Source organism: Amblyraja radiata, chromosome 3 (assembly GCF_010909765.2).
Source record: "Amblyraja radiata isolate CabotCenter1 chromosome 3, sAmbRad1.1.pri, whole genome shotgun sequence".
NCBI lineage: Eukaryota > Metazoa > Chordata > Chondrichthyes > Rajiformes > Rajidae > Amblyraja > Amblyraja radiata.
The window spans coordinates 9,519,116-9,538,050 of NC_045958.1; the positions used below are offsets into that span (position 1 = coordinate 9,519,116).

The 18,935-nt window shown below is 49.0% G+C and overlaps 1 long non-coding RNA gene across 1 annotated transcript; it reads right to left on the minus strand.

The window, feature by feature from the left end:
* Nucleotides 1–250: 250 nt before the first annotated feature.
* On the minus strand, nt 251–14,722 carry LOC116970780. The gene is made up of 3 exons (XR_004411312.1): nt 14,712–14,722; nt 11,498–11,503; nt 251–363 (listed from the first exon to the last, which is right to left on the minus strand). It is a non-coding gene; the product is annotated as an uncharacterized LOC116970780 (long non-coding RNA).
* Between the last annotated feature and the right edge of the window lie 4,213 nt (nt 14,723–18,935).

The window sequence follows — 18,935 nt, forward strand, 5'->3', positions numbered from 1 at the left end:
TCCCCCCTCTCGCTCCCTACATCTTCCTCTCCCTCAATCCCCCCACTCTCCCTGCCCAGGAGCTTTCCCCTCTCCTCTTCCCCTCTCCCTCTTCCCCTCTCCCAATCCCTCCCTCACCTCTCCCTCCCTCTCCTTTCCCCTACCCTCAGTCACACTCCCTCCCTCCATAAAAAGCAGCAACTGCAGTTCCTTCCTCCACAGGTCATTCATTGCTAGCTGTGGGTTAAATCCCGTTGGCTTGATGAGTGGACCAGTTTGCATCGTGCATGTGTGTGAGTTACTCAAACTCCGCGCAAACTGCTCGGCCACCCTGCAACCCGACTCTCCCTCCTTCCATTTGATCACTCTGGCTCAGCCGCCGCTCTGCGTGTTCCCGCCTTGCCTGCCCGCCCGCTGCTGCCAATCATGGAAACATAGAAAATAGGTGCAGGAGTAGATTCGCCGCTCTCTGTGTAAAAAATGATTTTCTCATCTCGGTCCTAAAAGACTTCCCTCTTATTCTTAAACTGTGACCTCTTGTTCTGGACTTCCCCAACATCGGGAACAATCTTCCTGCATCTAGCCTGTCCAACCCCTTAAGAATTTTGTACGTTTCTATAAGATCCCCCCTCAATCTTCTAAATTCTAGCGAGTACAAGCCGAGTCTATCCAGTCTTTCTTCAGATGAAATACCTGACATCTCAGGAATCAGTCTGGTGAACCTTATCTGTACTCCCTCTATGGCAAGAATGCCTGACTCGGCCTGTCCCTGCCCTGCCCACCCAACTACCTGCCTGCCTGCTCGCTGCCGCCGCCGGGCCGGGCCATGGGGGGGGGGGGGGGGCAGGGTGGGGGGGGTTGGTGTTCGTCATGGTGGGCACCACGGGCTTCGACGAGCTGCGAGGCCCAGAGGGTGAGTTTCCGCAACAGCGGAGTAAACGGACGGTCGCAGCCATTCACCCGGGTGGACGGGTAGACAGACCGCCATCGCCGCAGAGGGTGGGAGGGGGAGAGGGGTGAGGGAGGGAGAGAGACGGGATCAGGGCCTCCACTGAACCATCCCCCCCCCCCCCTCACCGCGGCCGCCGCCGGTGGTGGGGGAGACGGCAGAGAAGTTACTGTGAGGAGGGGACAGAAGAGTTTGTGAACGATGCAGGAGAGGCCGCAGTGCAGGTAATGGCGTCGCCGACCCAGCCGTGGCATTGACTGACAGGAGAGACGACCAATCTGCGTAGCGCTGACTGACAGGAGAAGAGGCCAATCGGCGCATTCATGGTTGTTAAGATATTTAAACCATAATAACTTTTAAAATATACCATCGATTGGAACAAAACTTGTTGCACTTGCAGCACAGGATACTGGTGAGTAAGGTGGCGAAAAATCATAGCACTATCATGTACCATTTTTGCGCAAATAGAAAAACCACGCAAACCGGAAGAGCACAAGATCAGAGTTTCAGTTATGTCTAGATAGATTATGAAAGGCATAAACAGCGTGGGCAGTCATAACCTATTTCCAAGGGTTGAAATGTCAAAGATTAGAGGGCATAGCTTTAAGGTGAATGGGGCAAGATTTATGTGAGTTGGGAGGGGCGTCTTTTATATAGAGGGTGGTAAGTGCCTGGAACACATTTCCAGGGGTGGTGGTGGAGGCAGATATGATAGTGGCATTTAAGTGGGGTTTAGATAGGCACATGGATATTCAGAGCATGGAAAGATATGGATCATGTGCAGGCAGGTGAGATTAGTTAATCTTGGCATCATGTTCGGCACAGACATTGTAGGCTGTAGGGCCTGCTCCTGTACTGTGCTTATCTGTGTTCTATGTTCCATGTTTAATTTAATAAAATCATGATTAAAATGATCATATAAACCATTGGGTTTCATGTAACTCGTAAATCATGACAACAGTTGCATGTGTAAATGTAACAAAGCATTAGATTTGATGGGTAGGAAGGAACTGCAGATGCTGGTTTAAACCAAAGATTGGCTCAAAAAGCAAGAGAAACTCAGCGGGACTGGCAGCATTTCTGGAGAGAAGGAATGGGTGACATTTCAGGGTCGAGACCCTTCTTCAGACTAGCCTCCCATTCCTTCTCTCCAGAGATGCTGCCTGTCCCGCTGGGTTACTCCAGCTTTTTGAGTCCATGTTAGATTTGATGGGGTTGATGTTTCTTTGTACCATTAATTGGGTATGATTCTTGATGCTCCCAGATCTGGCTCGAGTGAGGAGGTCAAACACATGAGTGCATTTACATTGGGGTCAGAATTATTAAGTTAGGAAGCTGGGGATTAGGGGGGGGGGGGGAGGGGGGGATGCGTTGAGTGGGAGAGGCATTTACGACATGGTAGTTGTTTTATTAAAATGAGCGAAGCACTGGTCCCGCAAAATCGTAAAAATCTCAGTGATGGGTCGCAAACATTGAAACTGACAAGGCTGCATAATGTAGATAAATGTGAGGTTATCCACTTTGGCGGCAAAAACAAGGGGGCAGATTATTATCTCAATGGGGTTAGGTTAGGTAAGGGGGAGGTACAGCGAGACTTGGGTGTCCTTGTACACCGGTCACTGAAAGTTGGCTTACAGGTACAGCAGGCAGTGAAGAAAGCTAATGGAATGTTGGCCTTCATAACAAGAGGATTTCAGTATAGGAGTAAAGAGGTTCTTCTGCAGTTGTATAGGGCTCTGGTGAGACCACATCTGGAGTATTGTGTACAGTTTTGGTCTCCTAATTTGAGGAAGGACATCCTTGTGAATGAGGCAGTGCAGCGTAGGTTCACGAGATTGATCCCTGGGATGGCGGGACTGTCATATGAGGAAAGATTGAAAAGACTAGGCTTGTAGTCACTGGAGTTTAGAAGGATGAGGGGATATCTTATAGAAACATATTAAATTATAAAAGAACTGGACAAGCTAGATGCAGGAAAAATGTTCCCAATGTTGGGTGAGTCCAGAACCAGGGGCAACAGTCTTAGAATAAAGGGGAGGTCATTTAAGACTGAGGTGAGAAAAAACTTTTTCACCCAGAGAGTTGTGAATTTATGGAATTCCCTGCCACAGAGGGCAGTGGAGCCCAAGTCACTGGATGGATTTAAGAGGGAGTTAGATAGAGCTCTAGGGGCTAGTGGAGTCAAGGGATATGGGGAGAAGGCAGGCACGGGTTGTTGATAGGGGACGATCAGCCATGATCACAATGAATGGCGGTGCTGGCTCAAAGGGCCGAATGGCCTCCTCCTACACCTATTTTCTATGTTTCTATCTATGTATCTAAGGCTGCATAAGACTCGATAAAGCCAGTCAGTTCTTGCTCAACATAACTTCACTTTAGGACAAACAAATTTAAGATCATGGATCAAAAGTTATTTTAACCTTGAGAAGAAAGCTGTGTTCAATTCTAGTGGGTATCAGACCCATGTAATAAAAAGCTCCAACAAATTCAACAGTGCTTTGAGCAACTATGCACATTAAAAGCAAATATCTGCAATGTTGAATCAGGATTTATAAAATAGGCAAAACCATTTTAAATTTAGACACTGGTATTGTTATTGGCATCTACAGTATATAGCTGCATCTTTCTAATTGAATGAGCAAAAATATCATTGATCAAAGTTTGACAATGTGTCTCCTTTGTCCCGTCCCGCAATCTTAAACTGTGATGCATTACCAAATGAAATGCTTTTGTCCTCTGCCAAGTTATGACATCTACAGCAAGCTATCACCATTTTGCTGACACACACAAGCTTGTTGTGAAGTATTCCCTAACTAATCCAGGCTGTGGTATCCTCAATTGAGAATCTAAAAAATCTGTTTAATGACGATGATCCCTGATTTGTGTTTGCTTTCCTGTGTTAATTCTTTGGTTGGTGCAGCCTTCCTCGTTTGAAATCAGAGCCACAACAGCGCTGCCGTGGCGAAGATTTTGACTCTTTGAGATGTATAATACGGATCATAACTAATCGGCAGCTTGTCTTGTGTCTCTCCTGACTGATCAATGGAATTCACAGGGGAGATGTAAAATAGGCTGCCAATAAGCTGTCAGCTGTCTTACACTGCTGCACTGTCAAGGTCTTCGCTGTGACTTTTTGTTCCCTGTAGCCTGTTTTCCTTCCTGATGCTCATCCACACAAATACAAGTGCACCGACTGGATGAAGGAGCCCAGTAAAATCCACACAGAATCGAGAAGCGAGCTGTTTGTTCCAAGACTGAAATGAGAAGGAATTTCCCCTCTCCGCGCAAGTGAATAGTTGATGTTTTTCGCCCTGGAGAACCACAAACGCTGAGTCATTATGTCTAATCAAGGCTGAGATAGATTTTTTAAACCAGCAGGGAAATCAAGGGTTAGGGGGAATCAGCCAGGAAAGTGGCCAGAAGGCCAACAAACTGATCAACCATGATCTTATTGAATGGTGGGGAATGCCTGAGGGGCTCCAAGAACTATTCCTGTAACATATGTTCTTATCTGCATGATGGAAGTGTAAGTTCCTTTACAAGAGGCTTAAACTTATAAATTCCAAGGGAGGCAATGAATGATCGTGGAGCTTCTCTGCTCCTTGCTTCCACAGGAAGCACTAATCATAATACCATAGGTTTATCATTAGGTATATTATTGTCACGTTTACCAAGATACAATAAAAACATTTTGTTTGCATGCAATACAATCAATTCAGATAATATTATGCATGAATACAATCAAGCCAAACACGTTCAAAAGATAGTGGGTGGGCGACGCGATTCGTGTCGCAGCGGCCTCTGCAGTCCGTCTGTCGTTTTTTTATTTTTTGTTTCGTTTGTATGTAGTTTTTTTTATTTTTTAACTGGGTATGCGTGTGGGGGGCGGGGGGGTGGGGGTGGGGGGGGGGTGCAGAAACTTTTTAAAATCTTTCCCCTGCACGGAGAACCCAACCTTTTCTCTGTCGGGTCTCCGTTGTCGTTGGGGCCGAGCACCGTGGAGCGGCCTCCAACCGGAGCGACCTGGGGCTCCAGTCGCTGAGCTGCGGACTTACCCACCATGGCCGAGTTCGGAGCGGGAGGAGCGGTGTTGGCGCGCTGCTGCGGCCCGACCCAGGAGATTCGGGGGCTCCAGCCGCCGGCCCAGTGGACGGTGACACCGGGAGCCCGCGGATCCCTGCTGGGAGACCGCTTTTCGGGGGCTTCCGCAACGGCGACTTCTCCCGCCCGAGTTGCGGGGTTGAGGATGACCCGGAGCGCGGCCTTGCATCACCCGGCGCGGCTTTATAATTGCCGCGGGACTTATTTACCATCGCCTGCCGGGGGCTTTGACTCTGACATTGGGAGGAGAATGAGGAGAGCAGGGGAGAGATAAGACTTTGCCTTCCATCACAGTGAGGAGGAGATTCACTGTGATGGATGTTTGTGTAAATTGTGTTGTGTCTTGGTTCTTCGTCTTGTTTGTATGACTGCAGAAACCAAATTTCGTTTGAACCTCTGGGTTCAAATGACAACAAATAAATGGTATTGTATTGTATTGAAGAGAAAGATAGCAGAGTGTAAAATATTGTTTCTCCCCATTGTAGCATTACAGCTCCAAAGCAAAAGTTCAAAGTTCACAAAGAGGCAGATTTGAGAATCGGGACTGTACCTTGACTTATGGAAGGACCGTTCAGAAGTCCAATAACAGAGGGGATGATGCTATTCCTGAGTACGGTGGCATATGCTTTCACAATTCTGCATCTTCCACGAGTGAGAAGAAAGAATGGCCAGCGCAGGAAAGATCGTTTATGCTGGCTGGAGATGCAGTCAATGAAGGGAAGTCTGGTTTGGATGATGGACTGGGTTATATCCACAACACTGTGATTTTTTGTGGTCTTAGGCAGAACCGTTCCCAAACTAAACTGTGGCACAACCTGACAGTATAGAAATACATGATGGAGGAGCTCATCCTGTCTCTAAAGATGGATTTAAGAGAGAGTTAGATAGAGCTCTAGGGGCTAGTGGAGTCAAGGGATATGGGGAGAAGGCAGTCACGGGTTATTGATACGGGACGATCAGCCATGATCTCAACGAATGGCTGTGCTGGCTCGAAGGGCCGAATGGCCTCCTCCTGCTCCTATTTTCTATGTCTATGTCTGTCTATGTCTATTAGTCAAAAGAGAGCTTTTGAGTTTAATATAGCTCTTGGACTAAAATGAATTCAATTGTAAGTTGCAAGAGAGGAAAGGGTCTGCAACCCGCAACATCACCTATCCACATTCTCCAGAGATACTGTATGACCCATTGAGCTACTCCAGCACTTTGTGACTTTCTTTGGTTAAAACCAGCATCTGCATTTCCTTCTTTTTGCATAAATATCTGAAGCGATGAAAATTACAAAGCTACTGGGGGAAGGGATCAAACACGGTGGCGCAGTGGTAGAGTTGCTGCCTTACAGCGTTGCATCTGCAGAGTCCCGGGTTCAATCCCGAATACAAGTGCTGTCTGTACGGAGTTTGTATGTTCTCCCCGTGACCTGCGTGGGTTTTCTCCGAGATCTTCGGTTTCCTCCCTCAGTCCAAAGACGTACATGTTTGTAGGTTAATTGGCTTGGGTTTGTCTACTTGGTATAAGTGTATGTTGTCCCTAATGTGTTGTGGGCGGCTCAACCGGCGTTGCAGCGGCCTCTGCAGTCCGTCTGTCTTTTTTTTTTTGTCCCGTTGAGTGGTTTGTAGTGGGTTTTTTAAGTTTTAACTGTGTATGTGTGGAGGGCGGGGTGGGGGAAACTTTTAAATCTCTTCCCTGCACCAGAGACCCGACCTTTTCCCTGTCGGGTCTCCGTTGTCGTTTGGGCCTAGCACCGTGGAGCGGCCTGCAGCCGGAACGACATGGGGGCTCCAGTCGTGGAGCCTGCAGACTCACCATCGTGTGGCTGGCCGGCCTCGGAGCATGGGAAGCCGTGGTGGCGCGTTGCTGTGACCCGACTCCGGAGCTTCGGAAGCTCCAGCTGCAGGCCCAGCGGATAGTAACATCGGGAGCTCGCGGGTCCCTGGTGGGTGACCACTTTTCCGAGCTCCCGCAACGGCAACTTCTCCCGCCCGAGTTGCGGGGTTGAAGGTGACCTAGAACGGGGCCTTACATCACCCACCGCAGCTTTAAGGGCCGCGGGACTAGCTAGCGCCCGCTGGGGGCTCCAACATCGAGACGCGGAGCGCGGCCTTGCATCGCCCGGCGCTGCCTTAATGGCCGTGGGATTTGCCATCGCCCGCCGGGGGCTTTGACATCGGGGAAGAATGGAGAGCAGGAGGAGAGATAAGATTTTGCCTTCCATCATAGTGAGGAGGAGATTCACTGTGATGGATGTTTGTGTAAATTGTGTTGGTGTGTGCCTTGGTTCTTTTCCTGTCATATGACTGCAGAAACCAAATTTCGTTTGAACTTCATTTGAGGTTCAAATGACAATAAACGGTATTGTATTGTATTGTATTGTATGTGTGAAGGCTTGTGTTAATGTGTGGGATTGTTGGTCGGCACGGACTCGGTCGGCTGAAAGACCTGTTTCCGCGCTGCATCTCTAAACTAAGCTTTGCCCGGAGCATGTTTACCTTCCTATTGCACTTTATGTCGTCCTCAAGATTCCAGCATCAGCAGCTCCTTGTGTCTCAATAAAATAAGAGGCCATTCATATAAAACTGAGATGTATAGACATTTATTATGCTGGAGGAAGTGAATCTCTGGAGTTTTCTTCCCCCAGAATAAATATTTGAGAGATCAATCTGAGTTTTAATTTGAGAGTTTTCAGAGAAATGTGAGGTGTTGCATTTTGGGAAGTCTAACGGTGTCAGAAGACTCAGAAACGGAAAGGACTCGAATGCAGGCTCACCGAGAAGTACTGGATTAAACCAAAAATCGAATGGAACCGAAAGATATAGACCTGGAACCGACAGAACTCAGAATTACTTAAGGGCCTGTCCCACGAGCATGCGACTGCATGCGGCAAGCGCGACCTAACGTGGTCGCTTGAGCCGTACGGCCTCGCGGGGCCGGTCCCACTTCGATCGCCGGAGCCGTATGAAGTTGAGCAGAGCTGGTCCCGACATCACGCGGGGCTCCCAAAAAACTGACTGTCCAAAAATTCCGCGCGGCAACGGCCTGCCGGCCTGCAGCCGCATTGTGGCCGTATGCACCGCTTCGACGGGCGTACGCAGCGTCTCGACACCGCACGCAGCATCTTGACACCGTACGCCTAGCGCAAACTTCCCGCGAACTTTGCTCGAACTTCACGTCAACTTGTACGGGATCACTCAACCTCCGCGCAGCCCCCGCGTGGCCCCCGCTTCCAGTTTGGTCGCGCTTGCCGCATGCAGTCACATGCTCGTGGGACAGGCCCTTTACGATCCAACAGAACTGATTAGTCGACACCCAATTAGTGATGATCTCAGATATTTATACCATGTAGATTAGGGGAGCAGATTAAATGCCGGTGTAACTCCAAATAGCTCAGGGGAGGAGTGTGGAAAGAATCTCAAGTGTCTGGAGACGTGGCAAGTGTGACAGTAGTGTTTCCCACGGACGCCTCCCAGCATCCTCTTTGGCTCGTCCAGATACTGCTGACGAAACTCACAGATCAGGGAGGGGTCCAGGATGTCAAGGGCAGGAATCCAGCTCCTCTCCTCAGGACCGTAGCCCTCCCAGTCAACCCGCTACTGATCCCTCTGCCACGGCACCGGGACTTCAGCAGTTGCTTCACCGTGTACACCGGACCACCGTCAATGATGCAAGATGGCAGAGGTCACAGAGGAGTGGGATACAGGGAGCTGGAGGACACAGGCTTAACCCGGGATATGTGGAAGGTGGGGTGAATCCGCTTAGACCGGGGCAGTCTAAGGCGGACAGCAGAGCGGTTAATGATCTTGAGAATCGATAATGGGCCAACAAACGCGGGTGCTGACTTACGGGACTCCACGCGGAGGGGAAGATCTCGGGTGGACAGTCATACCCTTTGACCAGGGCGATAGTGAGGGGCATGGGTCCGGTGACGATCCGCCTATTTTTTGTACCCGGAAGCGGTGCGGAGCAGGGCAGAACGGGCCTCCTTCCAGATCCGATGTCCACAGTGCACAAACTCCAGGGCAGGGAGAACAGAGACCTCCTCCTCATGGTCTGGGAACAGAGGTGGCTGATAACCAAGGGAGACAGAACTGGGCAGAGAATTATGGGCATATTCGATCCATACCAATTTGCTAGACCAGGTAGTAGGGTTGGCGGACACCAGGCAGCGTAGTGTCGTCTCCAGGGCCTGGTTGGCTCTCTCCGACTGACAATTAGATTGTGGATGGAGCCCTGATGAGAGGCTGGTGGAGGAGCCAAATTGTGAGGTGAACTGCGGACGCCTGTCAGAGATGATGTCTCGAGGGAAACCATGGAGTCTGATGACCTGGTTTACGATGAGGTGAGCGAGTTCTACAGCAGATGGGAGCTTAGGAAGAGGAAGCAAATGAGCAGCCTTGGAGAAACAGTCCACAATGGTAAGAATAACCATATTACCCTTGGACGGAGGCAAGCCGGTGATGAAGTCCAGGGTGACATGGGACCAGGAACGACAGGGAACAGACAGGGGATGAAGGAGACCAGAGGGAAGCTCATGGGACGTCTTATTATCTGCACAGGTAGAGCAGGCAAAGACGAAAGACCAGGTGTCAGCCTCCACAGTGGGCCACCAGAACCGCTGGCACAGCAAGTAGAGGGTGCGGCCAACACCAGGATGACAGGCGCGATTAGAGGAATGGGCCCACTGGAGTCACATAGAAACATAGACAATAGGTGCAGGAGGAGGCCATTCGGCCCTTCAAGCCAGCACCACCATTCATTGTGATCATGGCTGATCGTCCCATATCAATAACCCGTGCCTACCATCTCCCCATATCCCTCGACTCCACTAGCCCCTAGAGCTCTATCTAATTATCTCTTAAATCCATCCAGTGACTTGGCCTCTATGGCAGGGAATTCCACAAATTCACAACTCTCTGGGTGAAAGTTTTTTCTCACCTCAGTCTTAAATGACCTCACCTTTATTCTAAGACTGTGGCCCCTGGTTCTGGACTCGCTCAACATTGGGAACATTTTTCCAGCATCTAGCTTGTCCAGTCCTTTTATAATTTTATATGTTTCTATAAGATACCCCCTCATCCTTCTAAACTCCAGTGAATACAAGCTTAGCCTTTTCAATCTTTCCTCATATGACAGTCATAGAAACATAGAAACATAGGAAATAGGTGCAGGAGTGGGCCATTCGGCCCTTCGAGCCTGCACCGCCATTTAATATGATCATGGCTGATCATCCAACTCAGTATCCTGTACCTGCCTTCTCTCCATACCCCCTGATCCCTTTAGCCACAAGGGCCACATCTAAATCCCTTTTAAATATAGACAATGAACTGGCCTCAACTACCTTCTGTGGCAGAGAATTCCAGAGATTCACCACTCTCTGTGTGAAAAATGTTTTCCTCATCTCAGTCCTAAAAGATTTCCCCCTTATCCTTAAACTGTGACCGCTTGCTCTGGACTTCCCCAACTTCGGGAACAATCTTCCTGCATCTAGCCTGTCCAACCCCTTAAGAATTTTGTAAGTTTCTATAAGATCCCCCCTCAATCTTCTAAATTCTAGCGAGTACAAACCGAGTCTATCCAGTCTTTCTTCATATGAAAGTCCTGACATCCCAGGAATCAGTCTGGTGAACCTTCTCTGTACTCCCTCTAAGGCAAGAATGTCTTTCCTCAGATTAGGAGACCAAAACTGTACGCAATACTCCAGGTGTGGTCTCACCAAGACCCTGTACAACTGCAGTAGAACCTCCCTGCTCAAATCCTTTTGCTATGAATGCTAACATACCATTCGCCTTCTCCACTGCCTGCTGCACCTGCATGCCTACTTTTAATGACTGGTGTACCATGACACCCAGGTCTCGTTGCATCTCCCCCTTTCCTAATCGGCCACCATTCAGATAATAGTCTACTTTCCTGTTTTTGCCACCAAAGTGGATAACCTCACATTTATCCACATTATACTGCATCTGCCATGCATTTGCCCACTCACCCAGCGTATCCAAGTCACCTTGCAGCCTCCTAGCATCCCCCACACAGCTAACACTGCCCCCCCAGCTTCGTGTCATCCGCTAACTTGGAGATGTTGCATTCAATTCCCTCGTCCAAATCATTAATATATATCGTAAATAGCTGGGGTCCCAGCACTGAGCCTTGCGGTACCCCACTAGTCACTGCCTGCCATTGTGAAAAGGACCCGAAAAGGAAAAGTCCCGCCATCTTAGGGATCAATCTTGTGAACCTATGCTGCACTGCCTCAATCACAAGGATGTCCTTCCTCAAATTAGGAGAACAAAACTGTACACAATACTCCAGATGTGGTCTCACCAGAGCCCTATACAACTGCAGAAGAACCTCTTTACTTCTATACTGAAATCTTCTTGTTATGAAGGTCAACATTCCATTAGCTTTCTTCACTGCCTGCTGTACCTGTTAGCCAACTTTCAGTGACCGGCGTACAAGGAAGCCCAGGTCTCGCTGCACCTCCCCCTTACCTAACCTAACCCCATATGAGATAATAATCTGCCCCCTTGTTTTTACCGCCAAAGTGGATAACCTCACATTTATCTATTTCATACTGCATCTGCCACGGATCTGCCCACTCACTCAACCTGTCCAGCTCACCCTGCAACCTCCTAACATCCTCTTCACAGTTCACACTGCCACCCTGTGTTGTGTCATACTTCAGAGTGAGTGGAGATAACTTATTGGGGGGTCCAGAACCAGGATCGGGGTGATGATGCTGGACATTGCGAACTGTGGTCTCGGTCGCCCAGGTGATGAAGCCCACCAGGCAGGTGGGAGGCAGAGTGAGTTCATGGGAATGGTTGCCCTGGTCTGTACGGAACGGCGGGAAAGGGAGTTGGGCTGGATATTCTTGGACCCAGGATGGTATGACAAAGTGAATTAAACCGGGTAAAAACTAGGGCCCAGCTACCCACTTTGCCGAACGCAGGTACTCCAGGTTCTTGTGGTCCATCCAGACTTGGAAAGGCTTCTCAGTGCCCTCCAACCAATGCCTCCACTCTGCCAATGCCAGCTTCACTGCCAGCAGCTCTCTGTTGCCGATATCATCATTCCTCTCAGCCGGGGAGAGGCGGTGAGAGAGGAAGGCACAGGGGTGCATCTTCTGGCCCTAGGAGGAGCGTTGGGAAAGCACCAGAGGCGTCAAACTCCACCACAAACTGATGGGCCGGGTCAAGATGCTCCAGGATGGGGGAGGTAGTGAAGCATTGCTTAAGATCCTGGAATGCCCCCTCAGCAGCAGGGGACCAGGCAAACTTGAAGGACGTAGGCGTGGGAGCAGTGAGAGGAGCAGCCAGGATGCTGTAGTTATGGATAAAGCGGCGGTAAAAATTGACAAAGCCAAGGAAGCGTTATAGCTCCCTCCGACTGGTAGGCCCAGACCAATCTACCACCGCTCTCCCCTTTCCTGGATCCATCACGACATGGCCAGCAGTGACGATGTTTCCCAGGTAGGACACCATGGGCTGGTGGAACTCACATTTCTCCGTCTTGACGAACAGCTGGCTCTCCCGTAGCCGCTGCAGGACGAGACGGACATGGCCGGTACATTCCAATGCATCTCATCCAGGTAAAGGAAGACAAACCGGTTCAGCATGTCCCGGAGCACATCATTGACCAGAGCCTGGAAGACAGCTGGGGCGTTGGTCAGGCCGAAGGGCATTACGAGGAACTCATAATGCCCGCTGGGTGTGTTGAAGGCTGTCTTCCACTCATCTCCTTCCTTGATGAGAACCAAATGGTAGGCATTGTGTTGATCCAGCTTGGTAAACATGGTGAAGACAGAGGAGATGAGTGGCAAGGGATAACGGATTTTGACAGTGATGTCATTCAGGCCTCGATAGTCAATGCAAGGGCAATGGTCGCCATCCTTCTTACTCACAAAGAAAAATCCCGCCCCGGGGGGAAAGGAGGATGGATGAATTAGACCAGCTACCAGAGTCTCTGAAATGTATCTCTCCATGGCGTTGGTCTCAGGAGCAGAGAGCCAGTACAGACGACCGCGGGGTGGAGAAGTACCGGATAACAAGTCAATGGCACAATCATGAGGGTGGCGAGGAGGTAGAGAGGTGGAGAGGAACTTGCAGAAGACCTCTTTCAGGTCATGATACTTGGATGGTTATTGGGACAGGTCAGGATTGTCACCAGGAGCAACAGACACAGAGGTGAGGAGAAGACAATTAACGTGACAATCCTCCCCTCAAAGGGAGACCTTGCCAGTGGACCAGTCTACGGTGGGATTGTGAGTAGTCAGCCAAGGCCAACCAGAACAACAGGGACATGAGGTAAATTTAGCAGGAACACCTGAATTCTCTCACAGTGGCTTCCATTAACACAAAGTTCTTCAGGCAGACACAAGAAGCTGGAGTAACTCAGCGGGTGAGGCAGCATCTATGGAGAGAAGGAATTGGCAACATTTCGGGTCGAGACCCTTCTTCAGACTGATGACAGGTGAGGGACAAAGATAGAATGTAGGTGGAGACAGGAGACTGGTGAGAAAACTGGGAGGGGGAGGGGATGGAGAGAGAAACCAAGGGCTATCAAGAGTTAGAGAAGTCAATGTTCATATCGTTGGGGTGTAAACTACCCATCAAAATATGAAGTGCTGCTCCTCCAATTTGTGCTGGGCCTCACTCTGACAATGGAGGAGGCCCAGGACAAAAAAAGTCAGATTGGGATTGGGAAGGGGAGTTGAAGTGCTGGGCCACTTGGAGATCAGATAGGTTAAGACGGACTAAGCGGAGGTGCTCAGCGAAACAATCGTCAAGCCTGCGCTTAGTCTCGCTGATGTAGAGAAGACACCAGGAACAGCAGATACAGTAGATGAGGTTGGAGGAGGTGCAAGTGAACCTCTGCCTTACCCGGAAAGACTGTTTGGGCCCATGGATGGAGTCGAGGGGGGAGATACAGGGACAAGTATTGCACCTCCTACGGATGCAACGGAAAGTACCCGGGGAGGGGGTGGTTTGGGTGGGAAGGGACAAGTTGACCAGGGAGTTTCGGAGCCAACGGTCTCTGTGGAAAGCAGAAAGGGGTGGAGATAATAATAATAATAATGGATGGGATTTATATAGCGCCTTTCTAATACTCAAGGCGCTTTACATCGCATTATTCATTCACTCCTCAGTCACACTCGGTGGTGGTAAGCTACTTCTGTAGCCACAGCTGCCCTGGGGCAGACTGACGGAAGCGTGGCTGCCAATCTGCGCCTACGGCCCCTCCGACCACCACCAATCACTCACACACATTCACACACAGGCAAAGGTGGGTGAAGTGTCTTGCCCAAGGACACAACGACAGTATGCACTCCAAGCGGGATTCGAACCGGCTACCTTCCGGTTGCCAGCCGAACACTTAGCCCATTGTGCCATCTGTCATCCCAGATGGGAAGATGTGGCCAGTAGTGGTTGGAGATTCTCATTGAAGCCATGGATGAAGATACTGAGCTGAGCGGTATCACACCAACCGCTCTCTAAAGCAGAGGTTCAAAAATCAATAGCGCAAGCGGCAACAGAGCGTACGCCCTGGCGGTGGAGATGCAGCATCCTCTGGGCTGCCTCTCTTCCAACCAACGAGTGGTCGAAAATCTTTCTCAGCTCTGCCAAAAAACAGGCAAAGTCCTGGCAGAAGTCTAGCTGTCTCTCCCAGGTAGCTGTGCCCTAGGCTGAAGCACGTCCTGACCGCAGGGAGATGGCGTCGGCTACATTGGAGTGTACTGTGCTGAAGCGGGACGATAGTAGCTCAAAAACCAACGAGCACTGGGACATGAATGGCCTGCTGGTAGAAGGATCATCATTGTACCTCTCCAGGGTGGGAACAACTGGTTCCAGAATGGGCTGGAGATGGCTGGAAGTAGACAGAGGCAGAGAGGCATCAGCGGTGACAGGAGGAATTGGCGGTGGAGCGAGGTGTACCAGGAACTGGTTGACACTGGTGGGTAACTGCTCGACGGTATACGCAGATCAGTCTATACGACCAATAAGTTGGTCTATTCAAACCTCATGGGTGCCAAGAGTGGAGCCTTGGTGTTGAACAGCCTTGTAAAGATGAGCCAATATCTCCTCAGTCCTGTAACTGGGGGCATCCAAACTCCGGTTGAGCTGACCAGAACTGCCTGCCGAGTCCATACTGACCGACTAATCTATCAGAAGGCTCAGAAATGGAAATGCAGGCTCACCGAGAACTACTGAAGAAAACCCAAAATTCTATCTCGAATCGAAATGAAAGATATAGACCTGGAATCGCCAGAACTCAGAACTGCTATCAAACTAACAGAATGCCAAACTGATTAGCCAGCACCCAATTGGTGATGACCTCAAGTATTTATACCAAGTGACAGATTAAAGGCAGAAAGGGAGCAGATTAAATGCAGGTGTAATTCCTAATAGCTCAGGGGAGGAGTGTAGAAAGAGTCGCAAGTGTCTGGAGGCGTGGCAAGTGTGACACATGGGCAGGACCTATGCAGTGAATGGTAGGCCTCTGGGGTGTGTTGTAGAGCAGAGGGATCTAGGAGTGCAGGAGCATGGTTCCTTGAAGGTGGAATCGCAATGCGCGAAAAAAGGTTTGTCGCATATTGGCCTTCATCTGTCAGGGTATTGAGTATAGAAGTTGGGAGGTCATGTTCTATACTCAATATGGCATATACTCTATGGCATTCATAGCAAGAGGATTTGAGTAAAGGAGCAGGGAGGTTCTACTGCAGTTGTACAGGGTCTTGGTGAGACCACACCTGGACTATTGCATACAGTTTTGGTCTCCTAATCTGAGGAAATACATTTTTGCCAAAGAGAGAGTGCAGAGAAGGTTCACCAGACTGATTCCTGGGAATTCCGGACTTTCCTGTGAAGAAAGACTGGATAGACTCGGCTTGTACTCGTTAGAATTTAGAAGATTGAGGGGGGATCTTATAGAAACGTACAAAATTCTTAAGGGGTTGGACAGGCTAGATGCAGGAAGATTGTTCCCGATGTTGGGGAAGTCCAGAACAAGGGTTCACAGTTTAAGGATAAGGGGGAAGTCCTTTAGGACCGAGATGAGAAAAACTTTTTTCACACAGAGAGTGGTGAATCTCTGGAACTCTCTGCCACAGAAGGTAGTTGAGGCCAGTTCATTGGCTATATTTAAGAGGGAGTTAGATGTGACCCTTGTGGCTAAAGGGATCAGGGGGGTTGGAGAGAAGGCAGGTACAGGATACTGAGTTGGATGATCAGCCATGATCATATTGAATGGCGGTGCAGGCTTGAAGGGCCGAATGGCTTACTCCTGCACCTATTTTCTATGTTTCTATGTTGCAGTTGTTTCTGACGTTGGTGAGGCCACATTTAAAGTATTGTGTTCAGTGCTGGGTCCCATGCTATAGAAAATATGGTGTCAAGCTGGAAAGCAAACAGAGAATATTTATGTTTGAGAAAAGGTATTCCTTTTCAAGGGGCTGAACATAAATTGGCCTGTTATGCGGATAACATTTTGATTTATTTGGGGCAACCAACAAACTCTCTACCTTAATTGATGCAATCACTCGAACAATACGGTCAACTATCAAGATACAAGATTAACATAGGTAAAACACAACTGCTTGCATACAACTACAGCGCATCAGGAGAAGTCAGAAGTAGGTGCCCTCTGGCATGGCAAGCAGAACATCTCAAATATTTGGGCATCATTATACCAAGGGATCTTACAGAACTATCAGAATGCAACTATTCACCTACATACCAAAAAATTAAGGAGGATATAGCTAGATGGAACCTAATTCCTTTCTTAAGTCTCAGCTCGAGAATTGAATTTATTAAAATGAACATATTGCCAAGACTGTTATATTTATTTCAGACCCTACCAATAGAGATTAATCAAAAACATTGTCAAGATATATATGGCAAGGTAAAAGGCCTAGGTCCCATCTCAAAACCTTACAGTTAACAAAAGAAAAAGGGGGATGGGGTCTACCCTCTCTCAAAGACTATTATCAGGCAGCACAGTTAAGACCTATGATATGCTGGTACAACCCATCATATGATGCTCAATGGAAAAATATTGAAGAGAGAACACTCGTCATTCCTGTACAAGCAATCATAGCTGGCTGCAACCTACAAGACTATATAAATGACTAGACTAAGTGGGACCCGTTGGGTCCCAGCATCACACAAGAGGGCTGGTCATCCAACGCAATATTCCACCTCTCCACCAATTCTAATATTGGTGGCCAGTTGGGGGTGGGGGGCTTTCTGGAGCGCTAGTATGGGTGTTGTGGGCTGAAGGGACTGGTTTCCAGAGGGCTAGTATGGACTGTGGGCAGAATGGATTCATGGGCTGGCGTCTCAGTCAATCAAGCCTGTTGTGCTGGCAACTCACTCACTCACGGCTGGTGGGCTGGTAGTTGATTCACGGCTAATCCTTGAAATTTTATTTCAAGCAGGGTATAAGGCCACTAAATTCAAGTGCAGTTTCTTACCACTTCTAGCAGGGTGCAAGGCCACCAAATTCAAGTGCAGTTTCATACCATTTGAAGTAGGGTGCAAAGCCACTAAAGACAGCGAGTCGTGACCTCTCCCTCCTCCATCTTGCAGAGACTGAGCCACACCCACATTTCCGGGGTTTATAACCCATCCCCCCCCCCCCCCCCCCCCCCACCACCGGAAAAGGTGTGGCTTTCATGGAGTGATTGACAGGAGAGAGATTCTCAACATTTAAAAAAAAACTAATAACACTTTTATTTTTCATTGATGGGGAAAGTTTTCTGCACCTGCTCAGCGGAGGGGTGTTACATATGCTACATATTCATTGTAGCAGTCCCAACCTCCTGCACTACTTTGCACTACTTTGTATCAGGCACACTCACCACACACACACACACTGTGATTAGGTATGTAAGCACTTTCAGTATCACTACGCCACACAGACAAAGGAGCTGAATAAAGGAGTAAATTAAGGCAACTGAAACAACCTGAATTGTGTCGTTATTATCAGGAAATCAAACCCGAAGACACAACATGGTGGCAGCGGTGACTTTCGAGTAAAAAACCGCGCTATTGTGAATCGCTATTGTGAATTAGGAACAGCGGCTGCAGAGAAATTGATTTTTTTTTGTGCACCCGCCTAACAACACAAGATGGCGGCCTCCACAGCAGCAATGAGCCTCCACCCTACGATGAACTGGGACGCCGATGATGTGGTGGAGGCGTTCAAGAAATTCAAACAAAAGAGCCAGCTGGCATTCAAAAGCTTCCTGAAAGGAACTGCAGATGAAGAGAAGGTCAGTTATATTTTACTATGGCTCGGGGAGAAGGGTCTAGACATTTTTAACAGTTGGAGCTTAACAGAGCCCGACTGCAATAATCCGGGAATAGTCCTTGAAAGGTTTGCGAACCATATGGAGCCCAAATCAAACCACAGAATCCATCGGTATGAGTTCCAAGGGCTAAGACAAGACCCACAAGAAACAACCGACACTTTCCTGTCGAGACTAAGGAACGTGGCCAAGAAATGCAGATTTGGTGATGAAGATGACAGAATTGTCGACCAGCTAATATGGGGGTGCGCCCACCAAGAGGTCCAAAAGTCCCTAATAGGGAAAGACACCCTCAACCTAAAAGACGCCGTAGATGCTGCCAGAGCTTTCGAAGCCACAAGGAAACAAATGTCCTCCCTCTGCCTTCAAGTTGGCTCATCTCAGAGCAGCACCAGAGTGAATATAGACGCTCTCTCAAAACGTGACCCTGGCTCCACCTTAAAGGCTCCAAAGCAGACATTTTCTAGGCATGCAAACAAACAAGCAAGCCAAAGAAGCTGCTGGAACTGCGGTACAGAGCATGCATTTGATGATCGCAGGGAGTGCCCAGCATACGGGACTACCTGCAACTCCTGTGGGAGGCCTAACCACTGGAAGAAAAGGTGTAGG